Raw genomic sequence first — 22554 nt, 5'->3', positions numbered from 1 at the left:
AGCTGGGATTAGAACCCAGGTCCTTCTGAATCCCAGCCTCAAGCTTTATACACTAGACCATGCTGCCTCTAGAGTGTAGATAATTCAGGAGCAATAGCAGCAGGAGGGATGTCTTCAAGCAGAGTTCCCACACAGTCAATCAATGGTATTTGTCTTATAGACTGTAACCTCCTTGTAGACAGGGATCATGTCTACCAATTCTGTTGTATTGTACTCTCCCAAGTGCTTAGCAGAGTGCTTTGCACAAACTATGTGCTCAGAAAATCTTATTGAGTCATTTACAATCCTCTAGACTGTAAGCTCATTGTGGGCAGGGAATGTGTCTACCAACCCTGCAATAGTGTTATATTGTACTCTCCCAAGTACAGTGCTCTGCAAACAGTAAATGTGCAATAAATACGATTGATTGATTGAACATTAACTCTGTGGAGAGTGCTTACTGAGGGCAGAGCAGCAAACTAATCACTTGGGAAAATACAGTACAGTAAAATAAGTATAGACTATCAGTACCCACAAGGAACTTATGGACTTGAGGGACAAACAGATAATAAAATGAATTACAGACAAATACATAATTGCCCTCACAGCAGCAGTGAGACCAGCCAGAGCAGTGATAATAATAACAATAATGGCATTTATTAAGCATTTACTGTGTGCCAAGCACTGTTCTAAGCATGGGGGTAGATACAGAGAAAGCAGGTTGTCCCACATGGGGCTCACAGTTTTAATCTCCATTTTCCAGCTGAGGTAACTGAGTCACAGAGAAGTCAAGTGGCTTGCCCAAGATCATAAGGGCCACCTTGTCTCTCTGCCTAAGGGCATCCTTGTCTATCTGCCCCTCTAAACTGTAAGTGCCTTGCAGGCAGGGAATGTGGCTACCATTGTGTTGCACTGTATACTCCCAAGCATTTAGCACAGTGCTCTGTACACAGGAAGTGCTCAGTAAATACCACTGATTGATACACAGCAGTGGCAGACCTGTCATTAGAACCTACGTCCTCTGACTCCCAAGCCTGTGCTCCTGCCACTAAGCCACGCTGCATCTCTGGATAGAGTTAATTCGCACTGGGGCACTGAGTAGCTTCATGTCCTCTGGGTCTAAGTTTTAATCTTTCCCTGACCACCTTGGCTCTTGAGGTGCAGGAGCTGTCTTCACAGCTATCTGCAGGCTGGGGTTCCTCAGATTCCCTAGTGATCCTCAGCCCAGATCCAGACTGCCTCACCAAAGACCTGCCCCAGTTTGGGAAAATTTTCTCCAGCCTAAAATCCAGATAAGCCTAAAACCTCATGTGCTGGTTTTTTTTTCCCCTATCAGATGTACTTCCCCCAACCAGGATGTTTTTGTTCTAATTCTAATGGCAAAGGGAAGAGGCAGGACCTCCTCACTTCCTAAAGAGTGACTGCCGCACAAGTGGGAATTGAGGTTTGAAAAAGGAAGGGCTGCTGATGGGAACATGGGATTCAATGGATCTGTGAAATGCAGCACTTCATTCAACCATAATGAGCACTTAACCTGTGCAGAGCACTGTACTAAGTGCTTGGGAGGATACAGTACAACAGTAAGCAGATACATTCCCTGCCCACAGTAAGTTTATAATCTACACCAGTAACCCCACTCTCCCCACCGTCAAAGTCATTTCACTTCTCTGTGCCTCAGTCCCTGTCCCTCATGGGGACTCTCATTTTACAGGTGAGGTAACTTGCTTGTATTCACTCCAACACTTATACAGTGCCTGGAACATATTAAGTGCTTAACAAATACAAATACCAAAATTATTGTCATTATTATTACTATTAAAAGCACATCTCCTCCAGAAGGTCTTCCCCAACAAAACTCTCATTTCCCCTCCTCTCTCTCCTTCTGTGTTGCCCTCGCACATGGATTGCACCCTTTATTCATCCCACCCACAGCTCCATAGCACTTTTGTACAAATCTGTAATTTATTTTATTTTTGTATTCATTTACTTTTCCGTGGTATTTGTTAAATATTAACTATGTGCCGGGTACTATATTAAGTGTTGGGGTAGATACAGGCTAATCAGGTTGGACACAGTCCCTATCCCTATTTTACAGATGAAGTAATTATGGCACAGAAAAGTTAAGTGAGTTGCCCAAGGTCACCCTGGCAACCTTGTCTATCTGCCCCTCTTCACTGTAAATAATAATGTTGGTATTTGTTAAGTGCTTACTATGTGCCGAGCACTGTTCTAAGCGCTGGGGTAGACATAGGGGAATCAGGTTGTCCCACGTGGGGCTCACAGTCTTAATCCCCATTTTACAGATGAGGGAACTGAGGCACAGAGAAGTTAAGTGACTTGCCCACAGTCACACAGCCAACTAGTGGCAGAGCTGGGATTCAAACTCATGAGTCCTGACTCCAAAGCCCATGCTCTTTCCACTGAGGCGTGGCTACTGTTTTGCAGTGTATAATCCCAAGCATTTACTACAGTGCTCTCTACCCAGTAAGTGCTCAATAAATACCACTGATTGACTGGTATATGGTTAAAACTACACACAAATTATAGTGCTAATTCCCTAAAAAACATTATCCACCAGGGCTGAGTTGATTCATGTTGACTCTTAATCCAACAGAAATAAACCTGGCGTGGCTCAGTGGAAAGAGCACAAGCTTGGGAGTCAGAGGTCATGGATTCGAATCCCTGGTCTGCCACTTGTCAGCTGTGTGACTGTGGGCAAGTCACTTAACTTCTCTGTGCCTCAGTTACCTCATCTTTAAAATGGGGATTAAAACTGTGAGTCCCACGTGGGACAACCTGATCACCTTGTATCTACCCCAGTGCTTAGAACAGTGCTCTGTACATAGTAAGTGCTTAACAAATACCAACATTATTATTTACAATCCATTATTCTGGTGTGTGACTGGTATCTGGTGTGTGATTGGTATCTGGTGTGTGGCAACTCTCACAACCTCATGTCTTACCAACCTAGCATTTATGTGGTTAAGCAGGAAAGCTCACAGTAGTGCTGTCTGCAAACATCCCAACCCCTGGGCAATCTAAGCTCTTTTTCCTCTCTGGAAGGTTAAACCTGTATATTTTCCCCTCAGTCAATCAATGAGTGCTTACTGTGTGTAAAGCACTGTAGTAAATGCTTCAGGGAGTCCAACACAATGAGAAGCAGAGTGGCTTAATGGATAGAGCATGGGCCTGGAAGTCAGAAGGACCTAGTTTCTAATCCTAGCTCCTCAACTTGTCTGCTCTGTGACCATGGGCAAGCCACTTCACTTCTCTGATTGTTACCTCATCTGTAATATGGAGATTAAGACTGTGAGCCTCATGTGGAACATGGATGGTGTCCAACCTAACTTTCCAACCTAACTTAATACAGTACCTGGAACATAGTGAATGATTAGCAAATACCATTAAAAAAATAGAGTAGGTTGACACAGTTCTTGCCCCCGAGGGTTTTACAATTCCTTCTGATTTGGTCCATATTCTTTCATCCTCTAAGGTCTCCAAGAGACCTTACCTGACAAAACCCTTTTTTCCTTTTCTTCAACTCCCTTCTGCATCACCCTGACTTACTCACTTTATTCAGCTCCCCTCCGAGCCCCACAGCATTTATGTACAAATTTGTAATTTTTTTTAATATTAATGTCTGTTTCCTTCTCTAGACTGTAAGCCCATTGTGGGCAGAGAATGTGTCTATTGTTATAATGTACTCTCCCAAGTGCTTAGTACAGTGCTCTGCACATAGTAAGTGCTTGATAAATACAATTGACTGATTGACTGACTGACACTCGAATCTAATTATCCCCCACCCACTGAAACCAAAGTTGTTAGGTGGAGGGGTTAAAGGATAGAAGGAGTTGGGGAGACATTTGAGAAGCTGAGGTTGTTAGAAGTCCCCAACCTTTCTTTCAATGTCAGACCATTCCCAATCTATTTGTTATTATTATTATTATTAATAATAATAATAATAGTAATAATAATGGCATTTGTTAAGTGCTTACTAAGCATTGGGGTGGATTCAAGCAAATTGGGTTGGTCACAGCCCCTGTCCCATGTGGGGCTCACCATCTCAATCCCCATACAGATCAGGTCACTGAGGCACAGAGAAGTGAAGTGATTTGCCCAAGATTCATTCATTCATTCAATAGTATTTATTGAGTGCTTACTATGTGCAGAGCACTGTACTAAGCGCTTGGAATGAACAAGTCGGCAACAGATAGAGACAGTCCCTGCCGTTTGATGGGCTTACAGTCTAATCGGGGGAGACAGACAGACAAGAACTTACTCCCAAGACCACACAGCAGATACATGGCAGAGCCCCGATTCCTCTCCATCACCCCACTGCCTCCCTGAAGAAGACATCTTGGGAAATTTGGGAACTTATCTCAGCCTCCAAATTGGAGGAATTAGGGAGAATATCTCAATGCTCTAAAAATTTCCCCACACATGCATTTAGGTATAAATGGAAATAATAATAATAATAATAATAATAATAATGTTGGTATTTATTAAGCGCTTACTATGTGCCGAGCACTGTTCTAAGCGCTGGGGTAGACGCAGGGGAATCAGGTTGTCCCACGTGGGGCTCACAGTCTTCATCCCCATTTTACAGATGAGGGAACTGAGGCACAGAGAAGTTAAGTGACTTGCCCAAAGTCACACAGCTGACAAGTGGCAGAGCTGGGGTTCGAACCCATGACCTCTGACTCCAAAGCTCCGGCTCTTTCCAGTGAGCCACGCTGCTTCTCAATATCCACCCTGTGTCCTTTTTTGAGTTTGAAAGCAAACATTGCCCGACCTCATGACTTATGAATTGCTTTTCCACAATGAGGTAGTTTGACATTGTTTACAGGTAATGCTGTGCTTAGGGAGTTTGGCAAACACATCCAGTACTTCCATTGATAGTTACGGGGTTTGGTTTGATAGCATTAATTTCCTGCAGAGGTGAACAGGGTGAGGGGATATTTTCCCTGAATCTAGTTATTCCTACCCTCGTACTACCTCCTTCCTCTGCCCACTTACCCTCCTTACCTCACCCTGGATTTCACTTCCATTTGCAGAGCCCAGGCAAATGAAACCCTCTTCTCACTACCTCTTTGCTCTGTCTCCTTTAGTCACTTTAAAATAGCCCAGACAAAATCATCTTCTGAGCTGGGAAGTCTGACCAGGTTCCAAGTTTTCCACAGGCTCTGGTTGACCTTTGCATCAGATTCATCCCAGCTCTGCCACTTTTCAGCTGTGTGACTGTGGTCAAGTCACTTCACTTCTCTGGGCCTCCGTTCCCTCATCTGGAAAATGGGGATGAAGACTGTGAGCCTCCTGTGGGACAACCTGATGACCATGTATCTCCCCCAGCGCTTAGAACAGTGCTCGGCACATAATAGGTGCTTAACAAATACCAACACTACTAACACAATAATAATGGTATTTGCTCTGCACTTACTATATGCAAGTATTGTATTAAACAATGGAGTAGGTGCAAGAATCAGGTTGGACACAGCTGCTATCCCACATGAGACTAATAGACTAAGTAAAATAATAATAATAATGTTGGTATTTGTTAAGTGCTTACTATGTGTCAAGCACTGTTCTAAGCGGTGGGGTAGATACAGGGTCATCAGGTTGTCCCACAGGAGGCTCACAGTCTTCATCCCCATTTTACAGATGAGGTAACTGAGGCTCTGAGAAGTTAAGTGACTTGCCCAAAGGCACACAGCTGACAGACAGCAGAGCCGGGAATAGGGTGAGAACAAGTATGGAATCAGAAGCTAAGGCACAAAAATATTAGGTAATTTATCCAAGGTCACACAATAGGCAAGTGAAAGATCTGGAATTAGAACCCAGGACATGTGGCTCCCAGGCCCAAGCTCTTTCCACTAGGCCATGCTACACTTTAGGTTCCAAGGCCCTATCCTGGGCCACCCTGCCTGCTCCCTCTCCTCTTTCACTCTTGTCTTTCACTTCCTGTGCCTGTGGTCACTGTTCACTATTTTGAAATGGTGTCTGCTCTACTCTGCTTTGGCCTAGAACAACCTTTAGTTAGGCTAGGCGCCTCCCTCTCCCTATTCACACTAGAGTGAGTGTAACCTCCTCCAGTGTAGGGACCATATTTATTTACTCAATTGGACTCTCCCAAATGGTTAGTGCAGTAATAATAATAGTAATAATAATAATGGTATTTGTTAAGCGCTTATTATGTGTAGAGCACTGTTCTAAGTGCTGGGGTAGATACAGGGTAATCAGATTGTCCCACATGGGGCTCACATTTTTTAATCCTCATTTTTACAGATGAGGTAACTGAGGAACAGAGAAGTTGTGATTTGCCCAAGGTCACACAGCAGATAAGTGACAGAGTCAGGATTAGAACCCACAACCTGTAACTCCCAAGCCTGTGCTCTTTCCACTAAGCCCTGCTGCTTCTCTTACTTATGTTCAGTACTCTGAACATAGTAGGTGTTAAATACTCTTGACTGATTATTAAAGATGCTTTGCAAACCCTTCTCTCACAGAGGTCTTTAGTCTAGGCAGTCTTGGGGAGGATTTCTTTTATGCCTAAAACAGCCCAATAATTATCCATCTCCACTGGAATAACCTCTCAGGGTTGCACCTGGAGAGATTCCAGTACTCTACCAGTCTTGACTTTGGGAGGGAGAGTCAAGCAGAGGCATACCCATTCCATTCCTATCTTGGGTAGTGGCTAGAGAGTGGAAGGCAATCTGCTACAAGTCAAAATTCACCTTTACTGGGCAGCAGTGACATGGGAGAAAATTGAGGGCCAAGACTCAAGGTTTACTGCATGGAAAGAGGTAACGGTAAACTGCTCTGTATTTTTTTTTACCAAGAAAACTCTGTGGATACACTACCAGAACAATTGCAGATGGAGGTGGGGCGTTCTAGGTGAGAGGGGTCCGACAACTCAGCATATTACAACAACAACAGTTGGATCCACATGAAAGCTACTCAACAAGACAGAACAACCACTCAAAAGCAAAAGACGAAGCGCAAATTATGTGTACTTGCATCTAGTTTTTTTTACAATGACCCAACGGTGCCAGAGGTCCCAAGTGGGGCAACCCCTTCAGAGCCAAGCACAAAGTGGAAAGGTAGTTGATCCCTCCCAGCCCCCACTCCTCCTTCTGTGCCTTTGGGGCATCTAGTACTGAGTCAGAAGAAAAGTACACTGAGCCCTCCACCTCCACCTCCACTCCACCACCCATCTCTGACCGTGCCAGAGAGAAGGGCCGCAGAGCAAACCAGCACCTATTCCAAAATTAATCAATCATAGTGAGTGCTTACTGTGTGCAGAGCACTGTGCTACACACTTGGGAGAGTACAATACAACAATAAACAGTGAAATTCCCTGACCACAATGAGCTCACAGCCTAGAGTAGAGGAGACAGACATCAATAAAGATAAATAAAATTACAGATATGTAAAAAGTGCTTTGGGGCTGGGACAGGAGAAGAGCAAAGGGAGCAAGTCAGGGGGATGCAGAAGGGAGGGAGAGATCTACCGCCTTCGACCCCTGGCCTACATCCTATCGCTGTCCTGGAATGCCCTCCCTCCTCATGTCTGCCAAACTAACTCTCTTCCCCTCTTCAAAGTCCTACTGAGAGCTCACCTCCTCCAAGAGGCTTTCCCAGACTGAGCCCCCCTTTCCCTCTGCTCCCCTTCCCCTCTCTTCCCCCCACCCTCTGTTCCTCCCCCTTCCCCTTCCCTAGGCACTGTGCTCATTTGTATATATTATTATTTATTACCTATATTTTGTTAATGAGGTGTACATCCCCTTGATTCTATTTATCTTGATGATGATGTCTTGTTTTTGTTTTGTTCTGTTAGGCTCGCAGTCTAAATGGGGGAGACAGACAGCAAAGCCAATCACTGGGCAGGGATTGTCTCTATCTGTTGCCGAATTGTACATTCCAAGAGCTTAGTACAGTGCTCTGCACATAGTAAAGGCTCAATAAATACTATTGAATGAATGAGGAAAAGTGGGGCGTAGTCTGGGAAGGCCTCTTGGACGAGTTGTGTCTTCAGTAAGACTTTGAAGAGGGGGAGAGTGGTTGTCTGTCCGAAAGCTAGGGCCAAAAAGACTGAATTGAAAGGAGGTTCTCTGTGCCTGCCTGGGACCTAGAATCACTCTGGAAGGATGGGACACTTAGCCTCTGGCCCCTCCCCACCCATATTGTTTTTATGGTATTTATTAAGTGCTTATCATATGCCAGGCACTGTTCTAAGCACTGGGGTAGATACAAGCTAATCAGGTTGGACACAGTCCTTGTCTCACATGGGGCTTATAGTATTAAATCCCATTTTACAGATGAGATAACAGGCAGAGGGAAGTGAAGTGACTTGCTCAAGGTCACACAGTAGACAAGTGGCAAAACCAGAATTAGAACCCAGGTCTTGGATCCAGGCACCAGATGTTGGGTCCAGATGTTTACTCTGTTGCACAGATTTTTCAATTAATCAGATTTTTTGAGTGCTTACTGTGTGAGGAGCACTGTACTGAGTGTTTGGGAAAGTACAATATAACAACTTAGAGTGGGTAAACACAGTGAATTTACAGTCTAAAGAACTGTAATTCTAATGGAAGATTCAGTCTATAACTCCCCACTCCTCAAGAACCTCCAATTGCTGCCCATCCAACTTGGCATCAAACAGAAAGTCCTTACCATTTACTTTAAAGCACTCATTCAGTTTTCCCCATCCTACCTCACCTCACTGATCTCCTACTACAGCCCAGCCCACACACTCAGCTCTTTTAGTGCCTGCTTACTTACTGTGCCCCAATCTCATCTATCTCACCATTGATCCCTTTTCCACATCCTCCCTCCCCATTCATATAGGCCAGACCACCACTCTCTCCACCTTCAAAATATTATTAAGGTCACATCTCCTCCAAGAGGCCTTCGCCAATTTTACCCTCTTTCCACAGGTTCCCTCTCCCTTCTGTGTTGTCTGTGCACTTGGATCTGTGAACTTTGGGCATTTGATATTCAGCCTCACCCCCATAGTACTTTTGTACACACTTTTAAATTATATACTATAATTTATATTAATGTGATGTCTCCCCATCTAGACTGTAAATTTCTTGTGGGGAGGGAATCTGTATACTAACTCTGTGGTATCATACTCTGCCAAGTGCTTAGTATAGTGCTCTGGACATAGTAAGCACTCAATAAATACCATTAATTGATTGATTCTCTGTGTCACAGTTTCCTCATCAATAAAATGGGAACTAAGTTACTTGCTCTTCCTCCCCCTCAGACTGCTAGCCCCATGTGAGACAGGACTGTGCTTGATCTTCTCGGATTGTACCTACCCCACCACTTTGCATATTGCTTGGCATATAGTAAGAACTTAAATTATTTTTATTGTTATTATTATTATGCCTCCTCAGTCTACCTGCTCTGGACCAACAGGCACTCGTACCCTAAACCTGGTAGAACCTCAGGAGCGTGCTTTTTAATTTTTTTTTAAAGAGGATGTGGGTAAGATGTCATCACTTACTTCAGAGAGGAGAACCAGAACCTTCAAAACTGAACTGTAAAATCATTTTGTAAATGAGCCAATGAACCCTTTTAAACCAGTGTTTTTTATCCTTAAAACAAATGTTTTAATAGGATTTCTTCACAGTAGTTTGATTAAAATTGACAAGCCTTGTCCATAACTAGGCAACAGCCCTTATGGATCTAGGTTGTGCTTTCCTAATGGAAGTCATTCAGTCAATTGATCAGTCAGTGGTATTTATTGAGCACTTACTCTGTGCAGAAAACTGTACTAAGCACTTGGAAGGGTGCAATACAATTGAGTTGGTAGATACATTCCCTGCCTAAAGGAATTTATAATCTAGAAAGGGCAAGACATTAAAATAATTTATGAATAGGTATCTAAGTACTGTGGGGCTGATGACGAGAAAAAAGTGCTTAAAGATACAGTTCCAAGTGCATAGGAGGCATGTAAGGGAGTGGATGGGAGGACATAGGGGAAATGAAGGCTTAGTAGGGTAAGGTTTCTTGGAGGAGATGTGATTTTAGCATTCATTCATTCAGTTGTATTTAACAAGTATTTACTGTGTGCAGAGCACTAAACTAAGAGTTCGGGAAAGTACAGTACAACACAAAACAGTGACATTCCCTGCCCATAATGAGCTAACAGTCTAAATGAGGGGAGACAGTTATCAATACAAATAAATAAAATTACAGATATGTACATAAGTGCTTTGGGCCTCAGAGAGGGGAAAAGCAAAGGGAGCAAGTCAAGGTGATGCAGAAAGGAGTGGGAGATGAGAAAAAGTGGGCCTTAGTCTGGGAAGGCCTCTTGTAGGATATATGCCTTCAATAAAACTTTGAAGTGGGGGGAGAATAATCATTTGTTGGATTAGAGGAGGGAGGGCATTCCGGGCCAGAGGCAGGAACTGGGACAGGGGTCAATGGTGAGACAGGCAAGGCTGAGGCCTTTGAGAGCCCTTGGGGCTCCTCCCACCCCCCATATGGTAAGAGGAAAAAAAAGATAGGACACTGACGCTCATGGACAGAGTCTCACCATGGACAAAATCACCTTACAACCAAAAACAAGCTAAAGTCCAGAGGAGGTCTCCTGCCTTCTCTTCCCTCTCTCAAAATTAGCCCCCCTCCACAATCTAAGCATTTGACCCTATCTCTTCACACCTTATCAAAACATTTGCCCCCTCCCTTCTTCCCTCCCTGACCATCTTCAACTGATTGCTCTCCAATGGCTTCTTCCCCACAGCTTTCAAATGTGCTCATGTCGCCCTTGTACTAAAGAAAAAAACTGTCCCTTGACCCCATGGCTCCCTCCAACTATCACCCCATCTCTCTCCTACCATTCCTCTCCCAAATCCTTGAGCAAGTTGTCTACACTTGCTCTCTCGCGTTCCTCTCCTTTATTTATCTCCTGGACCCCTTCCAATCAGGCTTCTGTCCTCTTCACTCCACAGGAACCTGCTCTCAAAGGTTACAAATGATCCCCTTCTTGCCAAATCCAATGGACTCTACTCCATCCTAATCCTCCTCGACCTCTCAGCTACCTTGGACACTGTCTACCACCCCCTTGTCCTGGAAACACTACCCAACCTCGGCTTGCTTCACTGACACTGTCTCCTTTTATTCACCACTCTTGCCCCCAGCCCCACAGCACGTATGTTCATATCTATAATTTATTTACATTAATGTCTCTCTCCCCCATAAACTGTAAGTTCGTTGTGGGCAGAGAATGTGTCTGTTTATTGTTATACTGTATTCTTCCAAGCACTTAGTACAGTGCTGTGCACACAGTAAGTGCTTAATAAATACAACTGATTGATTGTTTTCTGAAAGACTTGTGATCTAAGAAATAGAGCTGTATAGATCCTGAAAAGATGGTTGGGAGAAACTACTGCTCCAACTGTTTCCAGAAGGGGAGATTCTCAGGTAAGCGCTGTTCTGATAGGCTTATTAGTAAGCAGCATGGCTTAGTGGAAAGAGCATGGACTTGGAAGTCAGAGGGTGTGGGTTCTAATGCTGGCTCTGCCACTTATTAGCTGTGTGACCTTGGGCAAGGCACTTAACATCTCTGTACCTCGGTGACCTCATCTGTAAAATCGGGATGAAGACTGTGAGCCCCACGTGGGACAACCTGATTACTCTGTATCTACCCCGTTGTTTAGAACAGTGTTTGGCACACAGTAAGCACTTAAATTCCATCATTATTATTATTATAATTATTAATTATTATTACTATCCCTTAGTCAAGGAAAAGGCCAGAGCTTTCTAACTTCTGCCTTAGAGAAGCTTTCCACAAGAAACAGAGTGCCTAGTGGAAAGAGCACAGGTTTGGTAGTCAGAGGATCTGGGTTATCCTGGACCCACCACCTGTCTGTTGTGTGGCCTTGGAAAAGTCACTTCTCTTCTTTTTGCCTCAGTTTCCTCATCTGTAGAATGGGGATTCAATGCCTGTTCTCCCTCGCTTGGACTGTGAGCACCATGAGGGGCAGGGAGTGTATCCAAATTGATTATCTTGTATCTACGCCAGTGCCTAGTATAATGCTTGGCACATAATAAATCCTAAGCAAGTATTATTATAATAATTATTTTTGTTGCTACTATAAGAAAACCAGACTGTGGTTTCCAAATATGTCCAACTCAGATTACAAATTTTGATCCCACATTAGGCCTAAAAGTGGGGAGTTGGGGATTTTAATGCAGAGAATGAACCTGGGTGTAAATGGGGATGAGGGAAAGGCTAGAAGGGCTGGAAGCTTCCCCATTTGTGGAACACTAGAAGCCATTTATCTTGCAAGGGTCTGAGATCAGTCTGGTCATGACTACAGGTTGGAGACCTAAATTCTAAAACCAGAGCCAAGAAAAGAACTGCAATCCTTCATGACATGTGAGGCCAGAGAGACAGACATTACTAAAGTGAGGTGACCCAATTCTTCAAGATTAATCATGAAGCTATCAGAAGTCAATTGGAGACAAGGTAGCTAAGAATCCACGTAGAATAACTGTGGTGTTTGTTAATAGCTTGACACTGTACTTAGCACTGGGGTAGATACAAGATCCTCTCTCAGGGCCGCACCTGGAGAGTTTCCAGTACTGTTCCAGTCTCGGCTACAGGAGGGAGAGTCAAGCAGAAGCATACTCATTCCATTCCTAGCTTGGGCAGTGGTGAGGGAGTGGAAGGCAATCTGCTTTAATTCAAAACTCACCCATGCTGGGCAGCAGCGGCATGAGAAAGAGTCGAGGGTGGAGACAAGTTTACTGCATGGACAGCGGCAATGGTAAACCACTTTCAGATTATAACCAAGAAAATTCTACGGATACACTACCAGAATGATTGCAGATGGAGAGCAGGGCGTTCTGAAAGAGATGTGCCCGTGGTGTCACTGTGGGCTTGAAATGACTCGATGGAATAAGACAAGATACAAACAAGATAATCAGGTCCCATGTGATGCTCACAGTCTTAGTAGGAGGGAGAACAGGTATTGTATACCCACTTTGTAGATGAGAGAACTGAAGCACAGAGAAGTTAAGTGACTTGCCCAACGTCACAGAGCAGACAAAGGCAGAATCAGGATTAGAACCTAGGTCCTCTGTCTCCCAGGCCCCTGTTCTTTCCAATAGAGCACACCGCTTCTCTGAACACTAAAGCTCGGGCTTGGATCTTGAGTTGCTTTCACTTTGACTCCCTTCTCGACATGAACAGACAAGACAAGCAGGGTGTAGAAACTAATCGTTACCCTAGCCAGGTGCCTGGGAGAACACTCAGACACTGATTCAGTCATTCACTCAATCATATTTATTGAGTGCTTACTATGTGTAAAGCACTGTACTAAGCACTAGGGAGAGGATAGTATAACAATAAACAGACATATTCCCTGCCCATAATTAATTTACAGTTTAAAGATGAACTCTCCCATCAGATGTGACAGCTGAGCCTAGTTTCTGAGATTTCAGGACCAAGAACCTACACAGAGGAATTGATTCTAGTGCCAGTGGCTTCTGCAATACTACTCACATTGTCATGTCCCTGCCAATCATGTTTCTGTTATGGTATTCTGGTATTTATTAAGCACTTACTATGTGCCAGGCTCAGTACTAAGCGCTGGGGTGGGTACAAGAAAATCAGGTTGGACACAGTCCCTGTTCTGCATAGGGCTCACAATTTTAGCCCCCATTGTACAGATGAGGTCACTGAGGCATAGAGAAAGGAAGTGACTTGCCCAAGACCACACAGCAGACAAGTGGCAGAGCCGGAATTAGAACCCATGACCTTCTGGCTCCTTGGCCTGTGCTCTATCCACTACACCTGACTCCCAGACCTGTGCTCTCTCCACTAAGCCACACTGTCTTCTGTTGTGACATGAAGAGCAATAAGCTAGTAGGAGGACGGGGGAGCAGCATACTGTGAAGGACATTTGTATTCTCCATTCTGGTTAGGCAGCTGTAGGTATAATGGGAGTAAAATTCAGGACTCCTGACCCTCAGAGCAGGGCTCTTTCCATTGGACCAACACCAGGGCTCAGTCACTGAATCAAAACCCAGTCTTCCAGGGTTGGAGCAAGCAGGGTCATGGAAACCTGCGATATCCAAAGACCTAGGCCACTCCCATCTCCTTTGTCCAACATCACTGTGGGGAAACTTTTGTTCCTGTTCTCTCCTGACCTCATCCACAGACAGCCAATGAGGATGTGGGAAATGGAGTACTTATAGTGAGTCAGGAAGGGAGGAAGCCAGGGAGGCAGGGAAAGGAAGGAACAGAGGCAGGAAAAAGAAGAAGGGAGACAGGGATAGGAAGGGGGGAGACAAGGAAAAGAAGCAGGAGGGAAGCAGGAATAGAAAGAAGGAGGAAGGGAGAGGAATGGGGGGAGCAAGGATAGGAAGGAGATCTGGCTTTGTGGCAAGAGCCCGGGCTTGGAAGTCAGAGGTCATGGGTACTAATCCTGCCTCCACTACTTGTCAACTGGGTGACTTTGGGTAAGTCACTTAACTTCTCTGTGCCTTAATTACCTCATTTGTAAAATGGGGATTAAGACTGTGAACCCCACGTGAGACAACCTGAATACCTTGTATCTACCCCAGTGCTTAGAACAGCAGTTGGCCCATAATAAGCACTTAAAAATACCACTATTATTATTATTATTGTTAAGGAGGGAGACAGAAAAATCACAATGAATCTAAACTTGAAAGAATCAGAAGGAATAAGTTCTACAAAAGAGTGATTCAAGGAAGAAAGTAAAATAAGAAAAAGGAAAGGTGAAAAAACAAGAAGTGATGAGTGTGAAAAAGGAAGAGAAAGTACAAAAAAGGGGAAGTTGGAGACAAACTACTTTAAATTCCTATGAGCCAGCACTATAAGAGGAAAAGGGGAAGGAAATAGAGAAGAGAGAAAGAGAGGAAAGAGGAGAAGAATATTTGTCCAACAGGTATTTTTATTTTTCAGAGTTAACCTTTAAAGCTTAAGGTTAGGGGAAACACAATCTTTATTGAGTTCTGAGAAGTCCCCCCTGGCCACCCCCCCACACCCTCACCTCACCTGTCAGGACCTGGGTACCTGGAGACCTCCAGGATGAAAGGAATTTGAGAGGATTTGGGAACATACCTGACAACTCTGTTGTATTGTCTTTTTTTTAATGGTATTTGTTAAGCACTTAATACATGCCAGGCACTGTTCTAAGTGTTGAGGTAGATGTAAGGTAATCAGGTTGGACACAGTCCATGCCCTCTTAGTCTTGATCCCCATTTCAGAGATGAGGTTACTGAAGCACAGAGAATTCAAGTGACTTGCCCAAGGTCACACAGCAGACAGGTGGCAGAGCTGGGAATGGAACCCTCCCAGGCCCATGCTCTATCCACTATGCCATGCTGCTTCCCCTTCCAAGTGCTTAGTACAGTGAGTAAGCACTCAGTAAATACCACTGATTCCTGGTTAAAGGTCTAGGCTAATGAGCTATGATGAGTCATGCTGTTGTGCATCCTTCTGGCGCACATATAAGGTTTTATTTGGAGGAGAAATCTTGCATTAGGTTGAACCAGGCACTAACTCAAAGTCCATTTGGTTTTACCCTGCACCAGGCTAAGGGTCTGCTCACTAATCTCACTGTATACCCATTAAAATGAATACAAATACACATTCTCATATTCCTCAAAAGACTCTGGTGTTTACCCATTCTCTCTGCATCAGGCACAATTCTTGGCTTAAAGAACTTCCATTAGCTCTCTTTCTTTTACTTATAATAATAATGTTGGTATTTGTTAAGTGCTTACTATGTGCAGAGCACTGTTCTAAGCGCTGGGGTAGATACAGGGTAATCAGGTTGTCCCACATGAGGCTCACAGTCTTCATCCCCATTTTACAGTACTTATCCACTTTCTTCTCTCATGTACCCCAGTTTGCGCTCTTCATTCCCCTCAGTTTAACCTCACTTTTGCTTTTCTGCTTCCAGCCCCTTGCTCACACCCTACCTCCTGCCTGGAGCTGTCTCCCCTTCATATCCTCCAGATCACAGCTCTCCCCATCTGGAAAGCCATTCTGAAATCTCATTTCCTTCATCAGGTTTTTGAATTTATTTTCTTGTCCAAGTCACATCCTCCTAACTACCAGTTCAACAGTTTGGATCCACCTCAAAACTTAGGCCCTCACTTTCATTCATTCATTCAATTGTATTTATTGAGTGCTTATTGTGTGCAGAGCACTGTACTAAGCTCTTGGAAAGTACAATTCAGCAACAAATAGAAACAATCCCTACCCAACGATGGGTTCACTTCCACCTGTAACATCTCTGTACACAGACTCACATATGTGTTATTTAAGCCCTTATTCATTCATCCACAATTCCATTTTCCCACTTTTTCGTGCTACCTGAAATTATTTTTGTGTCTGTCTACCCTGTTCAGATTGCAAACTTCTTGAGGGTACAAATTGTTTCTTATAACTCCATTGTTTCGCTCCACCACTTAGTTCAGTAAGTATTCTGCCCACAGAAGGAGCTCAACAAACAGAAACTCAATAAATAGGCTTTCCCTGATTAAGTCCTCATTTTCCCCACTTCCTCTATGTTCTGCATCACCTATATACCTGGATCTGTACCCTTTAAACACTTTATATTCACCCCTTAGCAGTTAGGTACGTATCCTTATTTATTTATTCTTAAATAACAAATACCATAAAAATACCATAAATATTATAAATAAATGTCTGTCTCTCCCTCTAGACTGTAAGCTACTTGTGGGGCAGGAACATGTCTACCAACACCATATTACTGTACTTTCCCAAGCACTTAGTACAGTACTCTGCACACAGTAAATTCTCAATAATAATAATAATAATAATGTTGGTATTTGTTAAGCGCTTACTATGTGCCGAGCACTGTTCTAAGCACTGGGGTAGACATAGGGGAATCAGGTTGTCCCACGTGGGGCTCACAATCTTAATCCCCATTTTACAGATGAGGGAACTGAGGCACAGAGAAGTTAAGTGACTTGCCCACAGTCACACAGCCGACAAGTGGCAGAGCTGGGATTCGAACTCATGAGCCCTGACTCCAAAGCCCGTGCTCTTTCCACTGAGCCACGCTGCTTCTCCAATAAATACTATTGATTGATTGATCAATAGTAGTAATTGATTGATATGCCAGAAAATATCTAAGAAGCTGGGAAATGTCCAGTACCTCAGCCCAGTGGCATGATCAGCTAGGGCCTCACAAAACTAGAGGACAATGGTTAAAAAAGGTTAAAGACTAGGTTATTATTATTAATAATAATGATAATGGTATTTGTTAAGTGTTGACTATGTGCCAGGCATTGCATTAAAAGCTGATGTGGATACCAGCAAATCTGTCCCACGTGAAGCTCACGGTCTCAGTCTCCATTTTACAGAGGAGGTACTTCAATTAGAGAAGTGATGTTATTTGCCCAAGGTCACACAGCAGACAAGTGGTGAAGCTGGGATTAGAACCCATGACCTTCTGAGTCCCAGGCCTGGGCTCTATCCACTTCTACATGCTGTTTCTCTGAGGTTGGTTTCATGGCTTTCCTGGATATTTTGATCACTGGCTTATCAGGTCATTGACCAGTAAGGTTTACTTGTCCTCAACTCCAGTGACCCAGGACCTTACTTGCTTCAGTCCACCTTCCCAATTCCATTATCAAAGGGCATAGCCACCCAAGGGCCTAATTTAGTCCAGGTCCAAACCCATGTGGGTCCACCAGAACTGAACTCACCTCGTTTATTGGCGGGCTCTGAGGAACAGTTCACCAGCATGATTCTCCTAGGATCAATTAATCAATCAGTGGTATTTATTGAGGGCTTACTATATGCAAACACTGTACTAACCAGTTGGGAGAATATAATATTATAGAATTAGTAGCACAATCCTGCCCATAACCAATTTTCAGTCTAGGATCTAATGAGAAGTGGCAAGGCCTAGGTTCTAATCCCAGCTAGGCCACTTGCCTGCCATGTGACCTTGAGCAAATCACATGCCTCTGTTTCCTCATCAGTAAAGTAGGGATTACATACTTGTTCTCCCTCTTGCTTAGAGTGTGAATCCCACATAGGACAGGGACTATTTCTCACCTGATTATCTTGTATCTTCTCCAGCATTTAGCAGAGTGCTAGGCACATTGTAAGCACCTGCAGCACCACAATTATGATGTCAGTATATTAATACTAATTCATAGATGTTTCTGTAGTCTCCAGCCTTTCAGGAATGGGAAATAGTGCTTAGGGAATGGAAACCCAGATAAGTTAAGCACTTAATATCACCACCACCATGATAATAATACTGGTGATGATGGTAATCACAATAATAATATTACTGAAACTTTTCAGGATTAATTCCTAGGCTAAATCTCTGCTCATTTTTTTGGTCAATCAATGGTTTTTATTGAATACAAACTGTGCAGAGCATTGTACTCAGCACTTGGAAGAGTACAATTCAAAGTTGGTAGACACTTTCCCTGCCCATGACAAGCTTACAGTCATAAAGGGACTCCTCACCATTCTTCCCCATTTCAGAAGTTCTTGTTGATTTTTTTGAACCTCTTGGCATTTCACCAAAGGACCTAATCCACACCTTTTATTTCTAATAAATCTGTGAGGTTGTTCTCTAGATCCCACTGCTAACCAAGGGCAAACTACAGCACACCTAGCTTCATGTGTATCATGTAGCCGATAGACAGAGTTTGATAATTATCCTGATGACAGGAAATATATTTTCAGTGCAATGAAAAAGACAATTATGAGGAACCCTAGTTAATCTTAAAGACCTTATTTCCTATTAGTTGCTATGAGATTTATATAAATATTAGTTTTATATTTAGGCCAGCTCACTGTAACCAGTATTTATATTTAGTTTATATAGTTACATCAATAAAACTGACCCACAGTTTCAAAGTCACATGTTATTTATTTGTAAGAGTCTAGGAGGTCACACCAAGTTCTGGAAATGGTAGACTGATGTATGTAATGTCTTTTTGAGCTTTTTATAGCCCAAAGCCTGAAAAAAGAAAAACATTTAGAATTCTTGAAAAATCATTTTTCCTTCTGTCCATGGGATTGGAGTTAGGCCACTGCAGATTCTTAGCAATAGTGACAGGTATGGCACAGGATGGAACTACAGATTCCTTTCTCCATAATGGCCCTGCATTGTACAGCAAGAGTTAGACTACACTGTGTAAGCTCAAACTGCTCAATAAAATGAATGGTGAGGCTGCACCCTGTCATTTATAAAATATCCTTTTTTGGCTCTAGTTTGGAATGGAGTATAGTTTTTCTCAATTCCCTGAACCTTTCCTCTGTTGCTCCAGTCTATTTTCTCTACCATGTTCCTTGGGCTTTTCTTAGCCCTTGGCGGGATGGCATGGGACTAACGATTGAGAAATATTTAGTTTTGCTGTTTGTGTTTTGTTTTAATACTTAGTTTTAGTTTGTGCCTGTTGCACCTAACAGCCTAAAGCTGACTTCTGAAAATGAGTCAAAAACATTCGAATTGGATAAGGATCCTCTTATTTTTAAAACGTTTTTGATTTTGCCTCCGATTTGTATATCATGAACAAAATCCACATTTCAACATCCATCACCCCGAGTTGCATTTGCTGATCCTTCAGCTCTGGTGGATGTTACCTAACGTGTTAATGGATGTGGTGCCAGGTCACACTGTTTGACTAAATAGCAATGCATCAAAAAACCAGAAGATGAGTGAATCTCAGGGGTGAATGACTATGAACCATTTGGAGAAAACATGGACCATCCAGACTCTTAGCACTCTGCCTAGGTTATCAGTAATAATTGTGGTATTTGTAAAGTTCTTACTAAATGCTGAGGGTAGATACAAGATAATCAGGTCCCATATGGGGATCACAGGTATTGAATCCCCATTTTTTAAATGAGGGAACTGTGGCACAAAGAAGTTAAGTGACCTGCTCAAGGTCACACAGCAGGTCCATGGTAGAGCTGGGATTAGAATCCAAGGTCCTCTGATTCCTAGGCCCATGATAATAATAATGATGGTATTTGTTAAGTGCTTACTATGTGCCAAGCACTGTTCTAAGCACTGATCTTCCCACTAGGCCACACTTCCTCCCTAGTGAGATTCTTACCCACTGTGAGTTTCAAGTTGAAGAAATGGTGTAGGAATAAGGTATTTGCTGATTGTGCTTAATCTCTACTACTGATCCTCTCTCATTACATCTCAGTTTATAACTTCCATAATCCTTAAGACGACCTACACTGTGCCTTGTTCTTGTCTCTGCTGCAGTTGACCTTTTGCTCTCCACCTCTCTCTGCCACTAACTTCTTCCCTCTTCATATCTGGCAGATTGTTGCTGTCACCATCTTTAAATCCTTCTGAAATCACATCTCTTCCAGGAGGCCTTCCCCCCATAAATTATTTTGCACTTTTGTGCCACCTAAAAGTATTCTCAACCTCTCATATAATTTATATAGTTTACATGTCTAATTATTTAAAGCCCTACAATTTAAACATTAACTTATGTTCACACACCCTTTTCTTTCTTCCTCCAGTGTGTAATTTATTTTAATATTTGTCTCCCCAGCTAGATCATAAGCATCTCAGCTTTGAGCACGAATGGGACAGGGGATGTTTCCAACCTATCTGGTAACTACCGCAATGCTAAGCACAGGACTTGTCACATGGAAAAGTGCTGAAATACTACTATTACCTCTCTCAGCCTAAATAAATCTAATTCTGTTGGGCTTTTTGCCCAAGAATTTACTTTCTGACTTTAGTCATTTGTGTTCTTGGCTGTTCCCCCATCCTTTCTAAGGGGTGATGACTAGGTTAAGATCAGCCTGAGGCAGGGAGAGATTACCTTCTGACCCTTACTTACCCAAAATATTAGTTCTTGTGGGTTGGGACCTGTTCTGTGCTTCTCTACTATTATATTCTCCATCTACACCCACTCTGTCATAGGACTCATTTGCTCCCAAGGCTTCAACTACCATCTCTACACAGATGATTGTCAATTCTGCCTCTCCAGCCCTGACCTCTCTCCTTTTTGGCAGTCCCATATTTCCTGCTGCCTTCAGGACATCTGTAGTTGGATGTCCCGCCGACACCTCAAATTTAACATGTCCAAAACAGAACTTTTCAGCACCTCTCCCCAACCCTGTCTGTCCCCACTCTGACTTTCCCATCACTGTAGGCAGCACCCTTAATCCTAGAAGCAGCGTGGCTCAGTGGAAAGAGCACGGGCTTTGGAGTCAGAGGTCATGAGTTCGAATCCCAGCTCGGCCACTTGTCAGCTGTGTGACTTTGGGCAAGTCACTTCACTTCTCGGTGCCTCAGTTACCTCATCTGTAAAATGAGGATTAAGACTGTGAGCCCCACGTGAGACAACCTGATTCCCCTGTGTCTACCCCAGCGCTTAGAACAGTGCTCGGCACATAGTAAGCGCTTAACAAATACCAACATTATTATTATTATTATTGTTACTTCCTCCTGAGCTCCAGGTGGGATGGGGACTGTGTTGAACCTAATTATCTTATATGTATCCCAGTGCTTAGTACAGTCCCTGGCACATAGTAAGCAATTAATAAGCACCATCTTTATTTATTTAGTACTAGATACTCTAGGTATCAGCATGGCCTAGAGAAAATAGCACAGGCCTGGGAGTCAGGGGACCTGGATTCCAATTCATTTATTCATTCAATCAATCATATTTATTGAGCATTTACTGGCTTCTAATCCTGGTTCTGCCACTTTTCTGCTGTGTAACCTTGGACTAGTCACTTCACTTCTCTGGATCTCAGTTACCTCATCTGTAAAATGGGGATTAAGACTGTGAGCCCCATGTAGGACTGGGACTGTGTCCAACCTGATTATCTTGCATTTAACCCAGTGCTTAGTACAGTGTCTTCCTGGCACACCGTAGGCACTTAACAGATATTATTTAAAAAAAAAAAAACTAAAACCAAAAAAAGTCTCCATGCCTTGGTTTCTCTAGCTATAAAATGAGATTAAATAACATTTTTTCCTGTTCTCTTATATTGTGAGACCTTATATTGTGTCGTCTCTGATTATAGCATTTAGCAAAAAGTAGGTGCTTAAACAAATTTATTATTATTTGCTGTTGTTATTGTTACAACTATAAGCTCTTGGTGCTGGTCTCTGCCACCACTGTAAAGTGTTTTCTGGGCTTTCCTCTTTCAAGATTCCATACACACAATGCTTGACACTTATTCTTGTGAGCGGAAGCAGAATGGGAAGTGAATGGGAACTGAGCTTAACCATTATGGCCATGGTGACAGGAGTCAGCTAGTGACAGGCATGAACAATAGGGCAAGTTTTGGAAGGTGGAAAATTAGCTTCTCCAAGATCATTTTTCAAACACATTGCTCTGCTCACATCTTCCCACTCCTCAAAAATGTCCAGTAGTTGCCCATTTCTCTTTGCATCAAGCAGAAACTCTTCAGTATTGGCTTTAAGACATTCAATCAGCTCTCTCCCTGCTACTGATGATGATGGCAACAATAATAATTATAATTGTGGTATTTGTGAAGCGCTTACTATGTGCCATGCACTAAGTGCTGGAATAGATACAGGATAGTCATGTC

The 22554-nt window shown here is 43.1% G+C and overlaps 1 non-coding gene across 1 annotated transcript; it reads left to right on the top strand.

The window, feature by feature from the left end:
* Nucleotides 1–6562: 6562 nt before the first annotated feature.
* Nucleotides 6563–6700, top strand: LOC114817376. The gene has a single exon (XR_003765230.1). It is a non-coding gene; the product is annotated as a small nucleolar RNA SNORA7 (small nucleolar RNA).
* The last annotated feature ends 15854 nt before the right edge of the window (nucleotides 6701–22554 follow it).

The sequence above is a fragment of the Ornithorhynchus anatinus genome, chromosome 1, assembly GCF_004115215.2.
Source record: "Ornithorhynchus anatinus isolate Pmale09 chromosome 1, mOrnAna1.pri.v4, whole genome shotgun sequence".
NCBI classification, from domain to species: domain Eukaryota; kingdom Metazoa; phylum Chordata; class Mammalia; order Monotremata; family Ornithorhynchidae; genus Ornithorhynchus; species Ornithorhynchus anatinus.
Note: the sequence above shows the minus strand (reverse complement) of the source record. Positions and strands in the feature narration are given on the sequence as shown.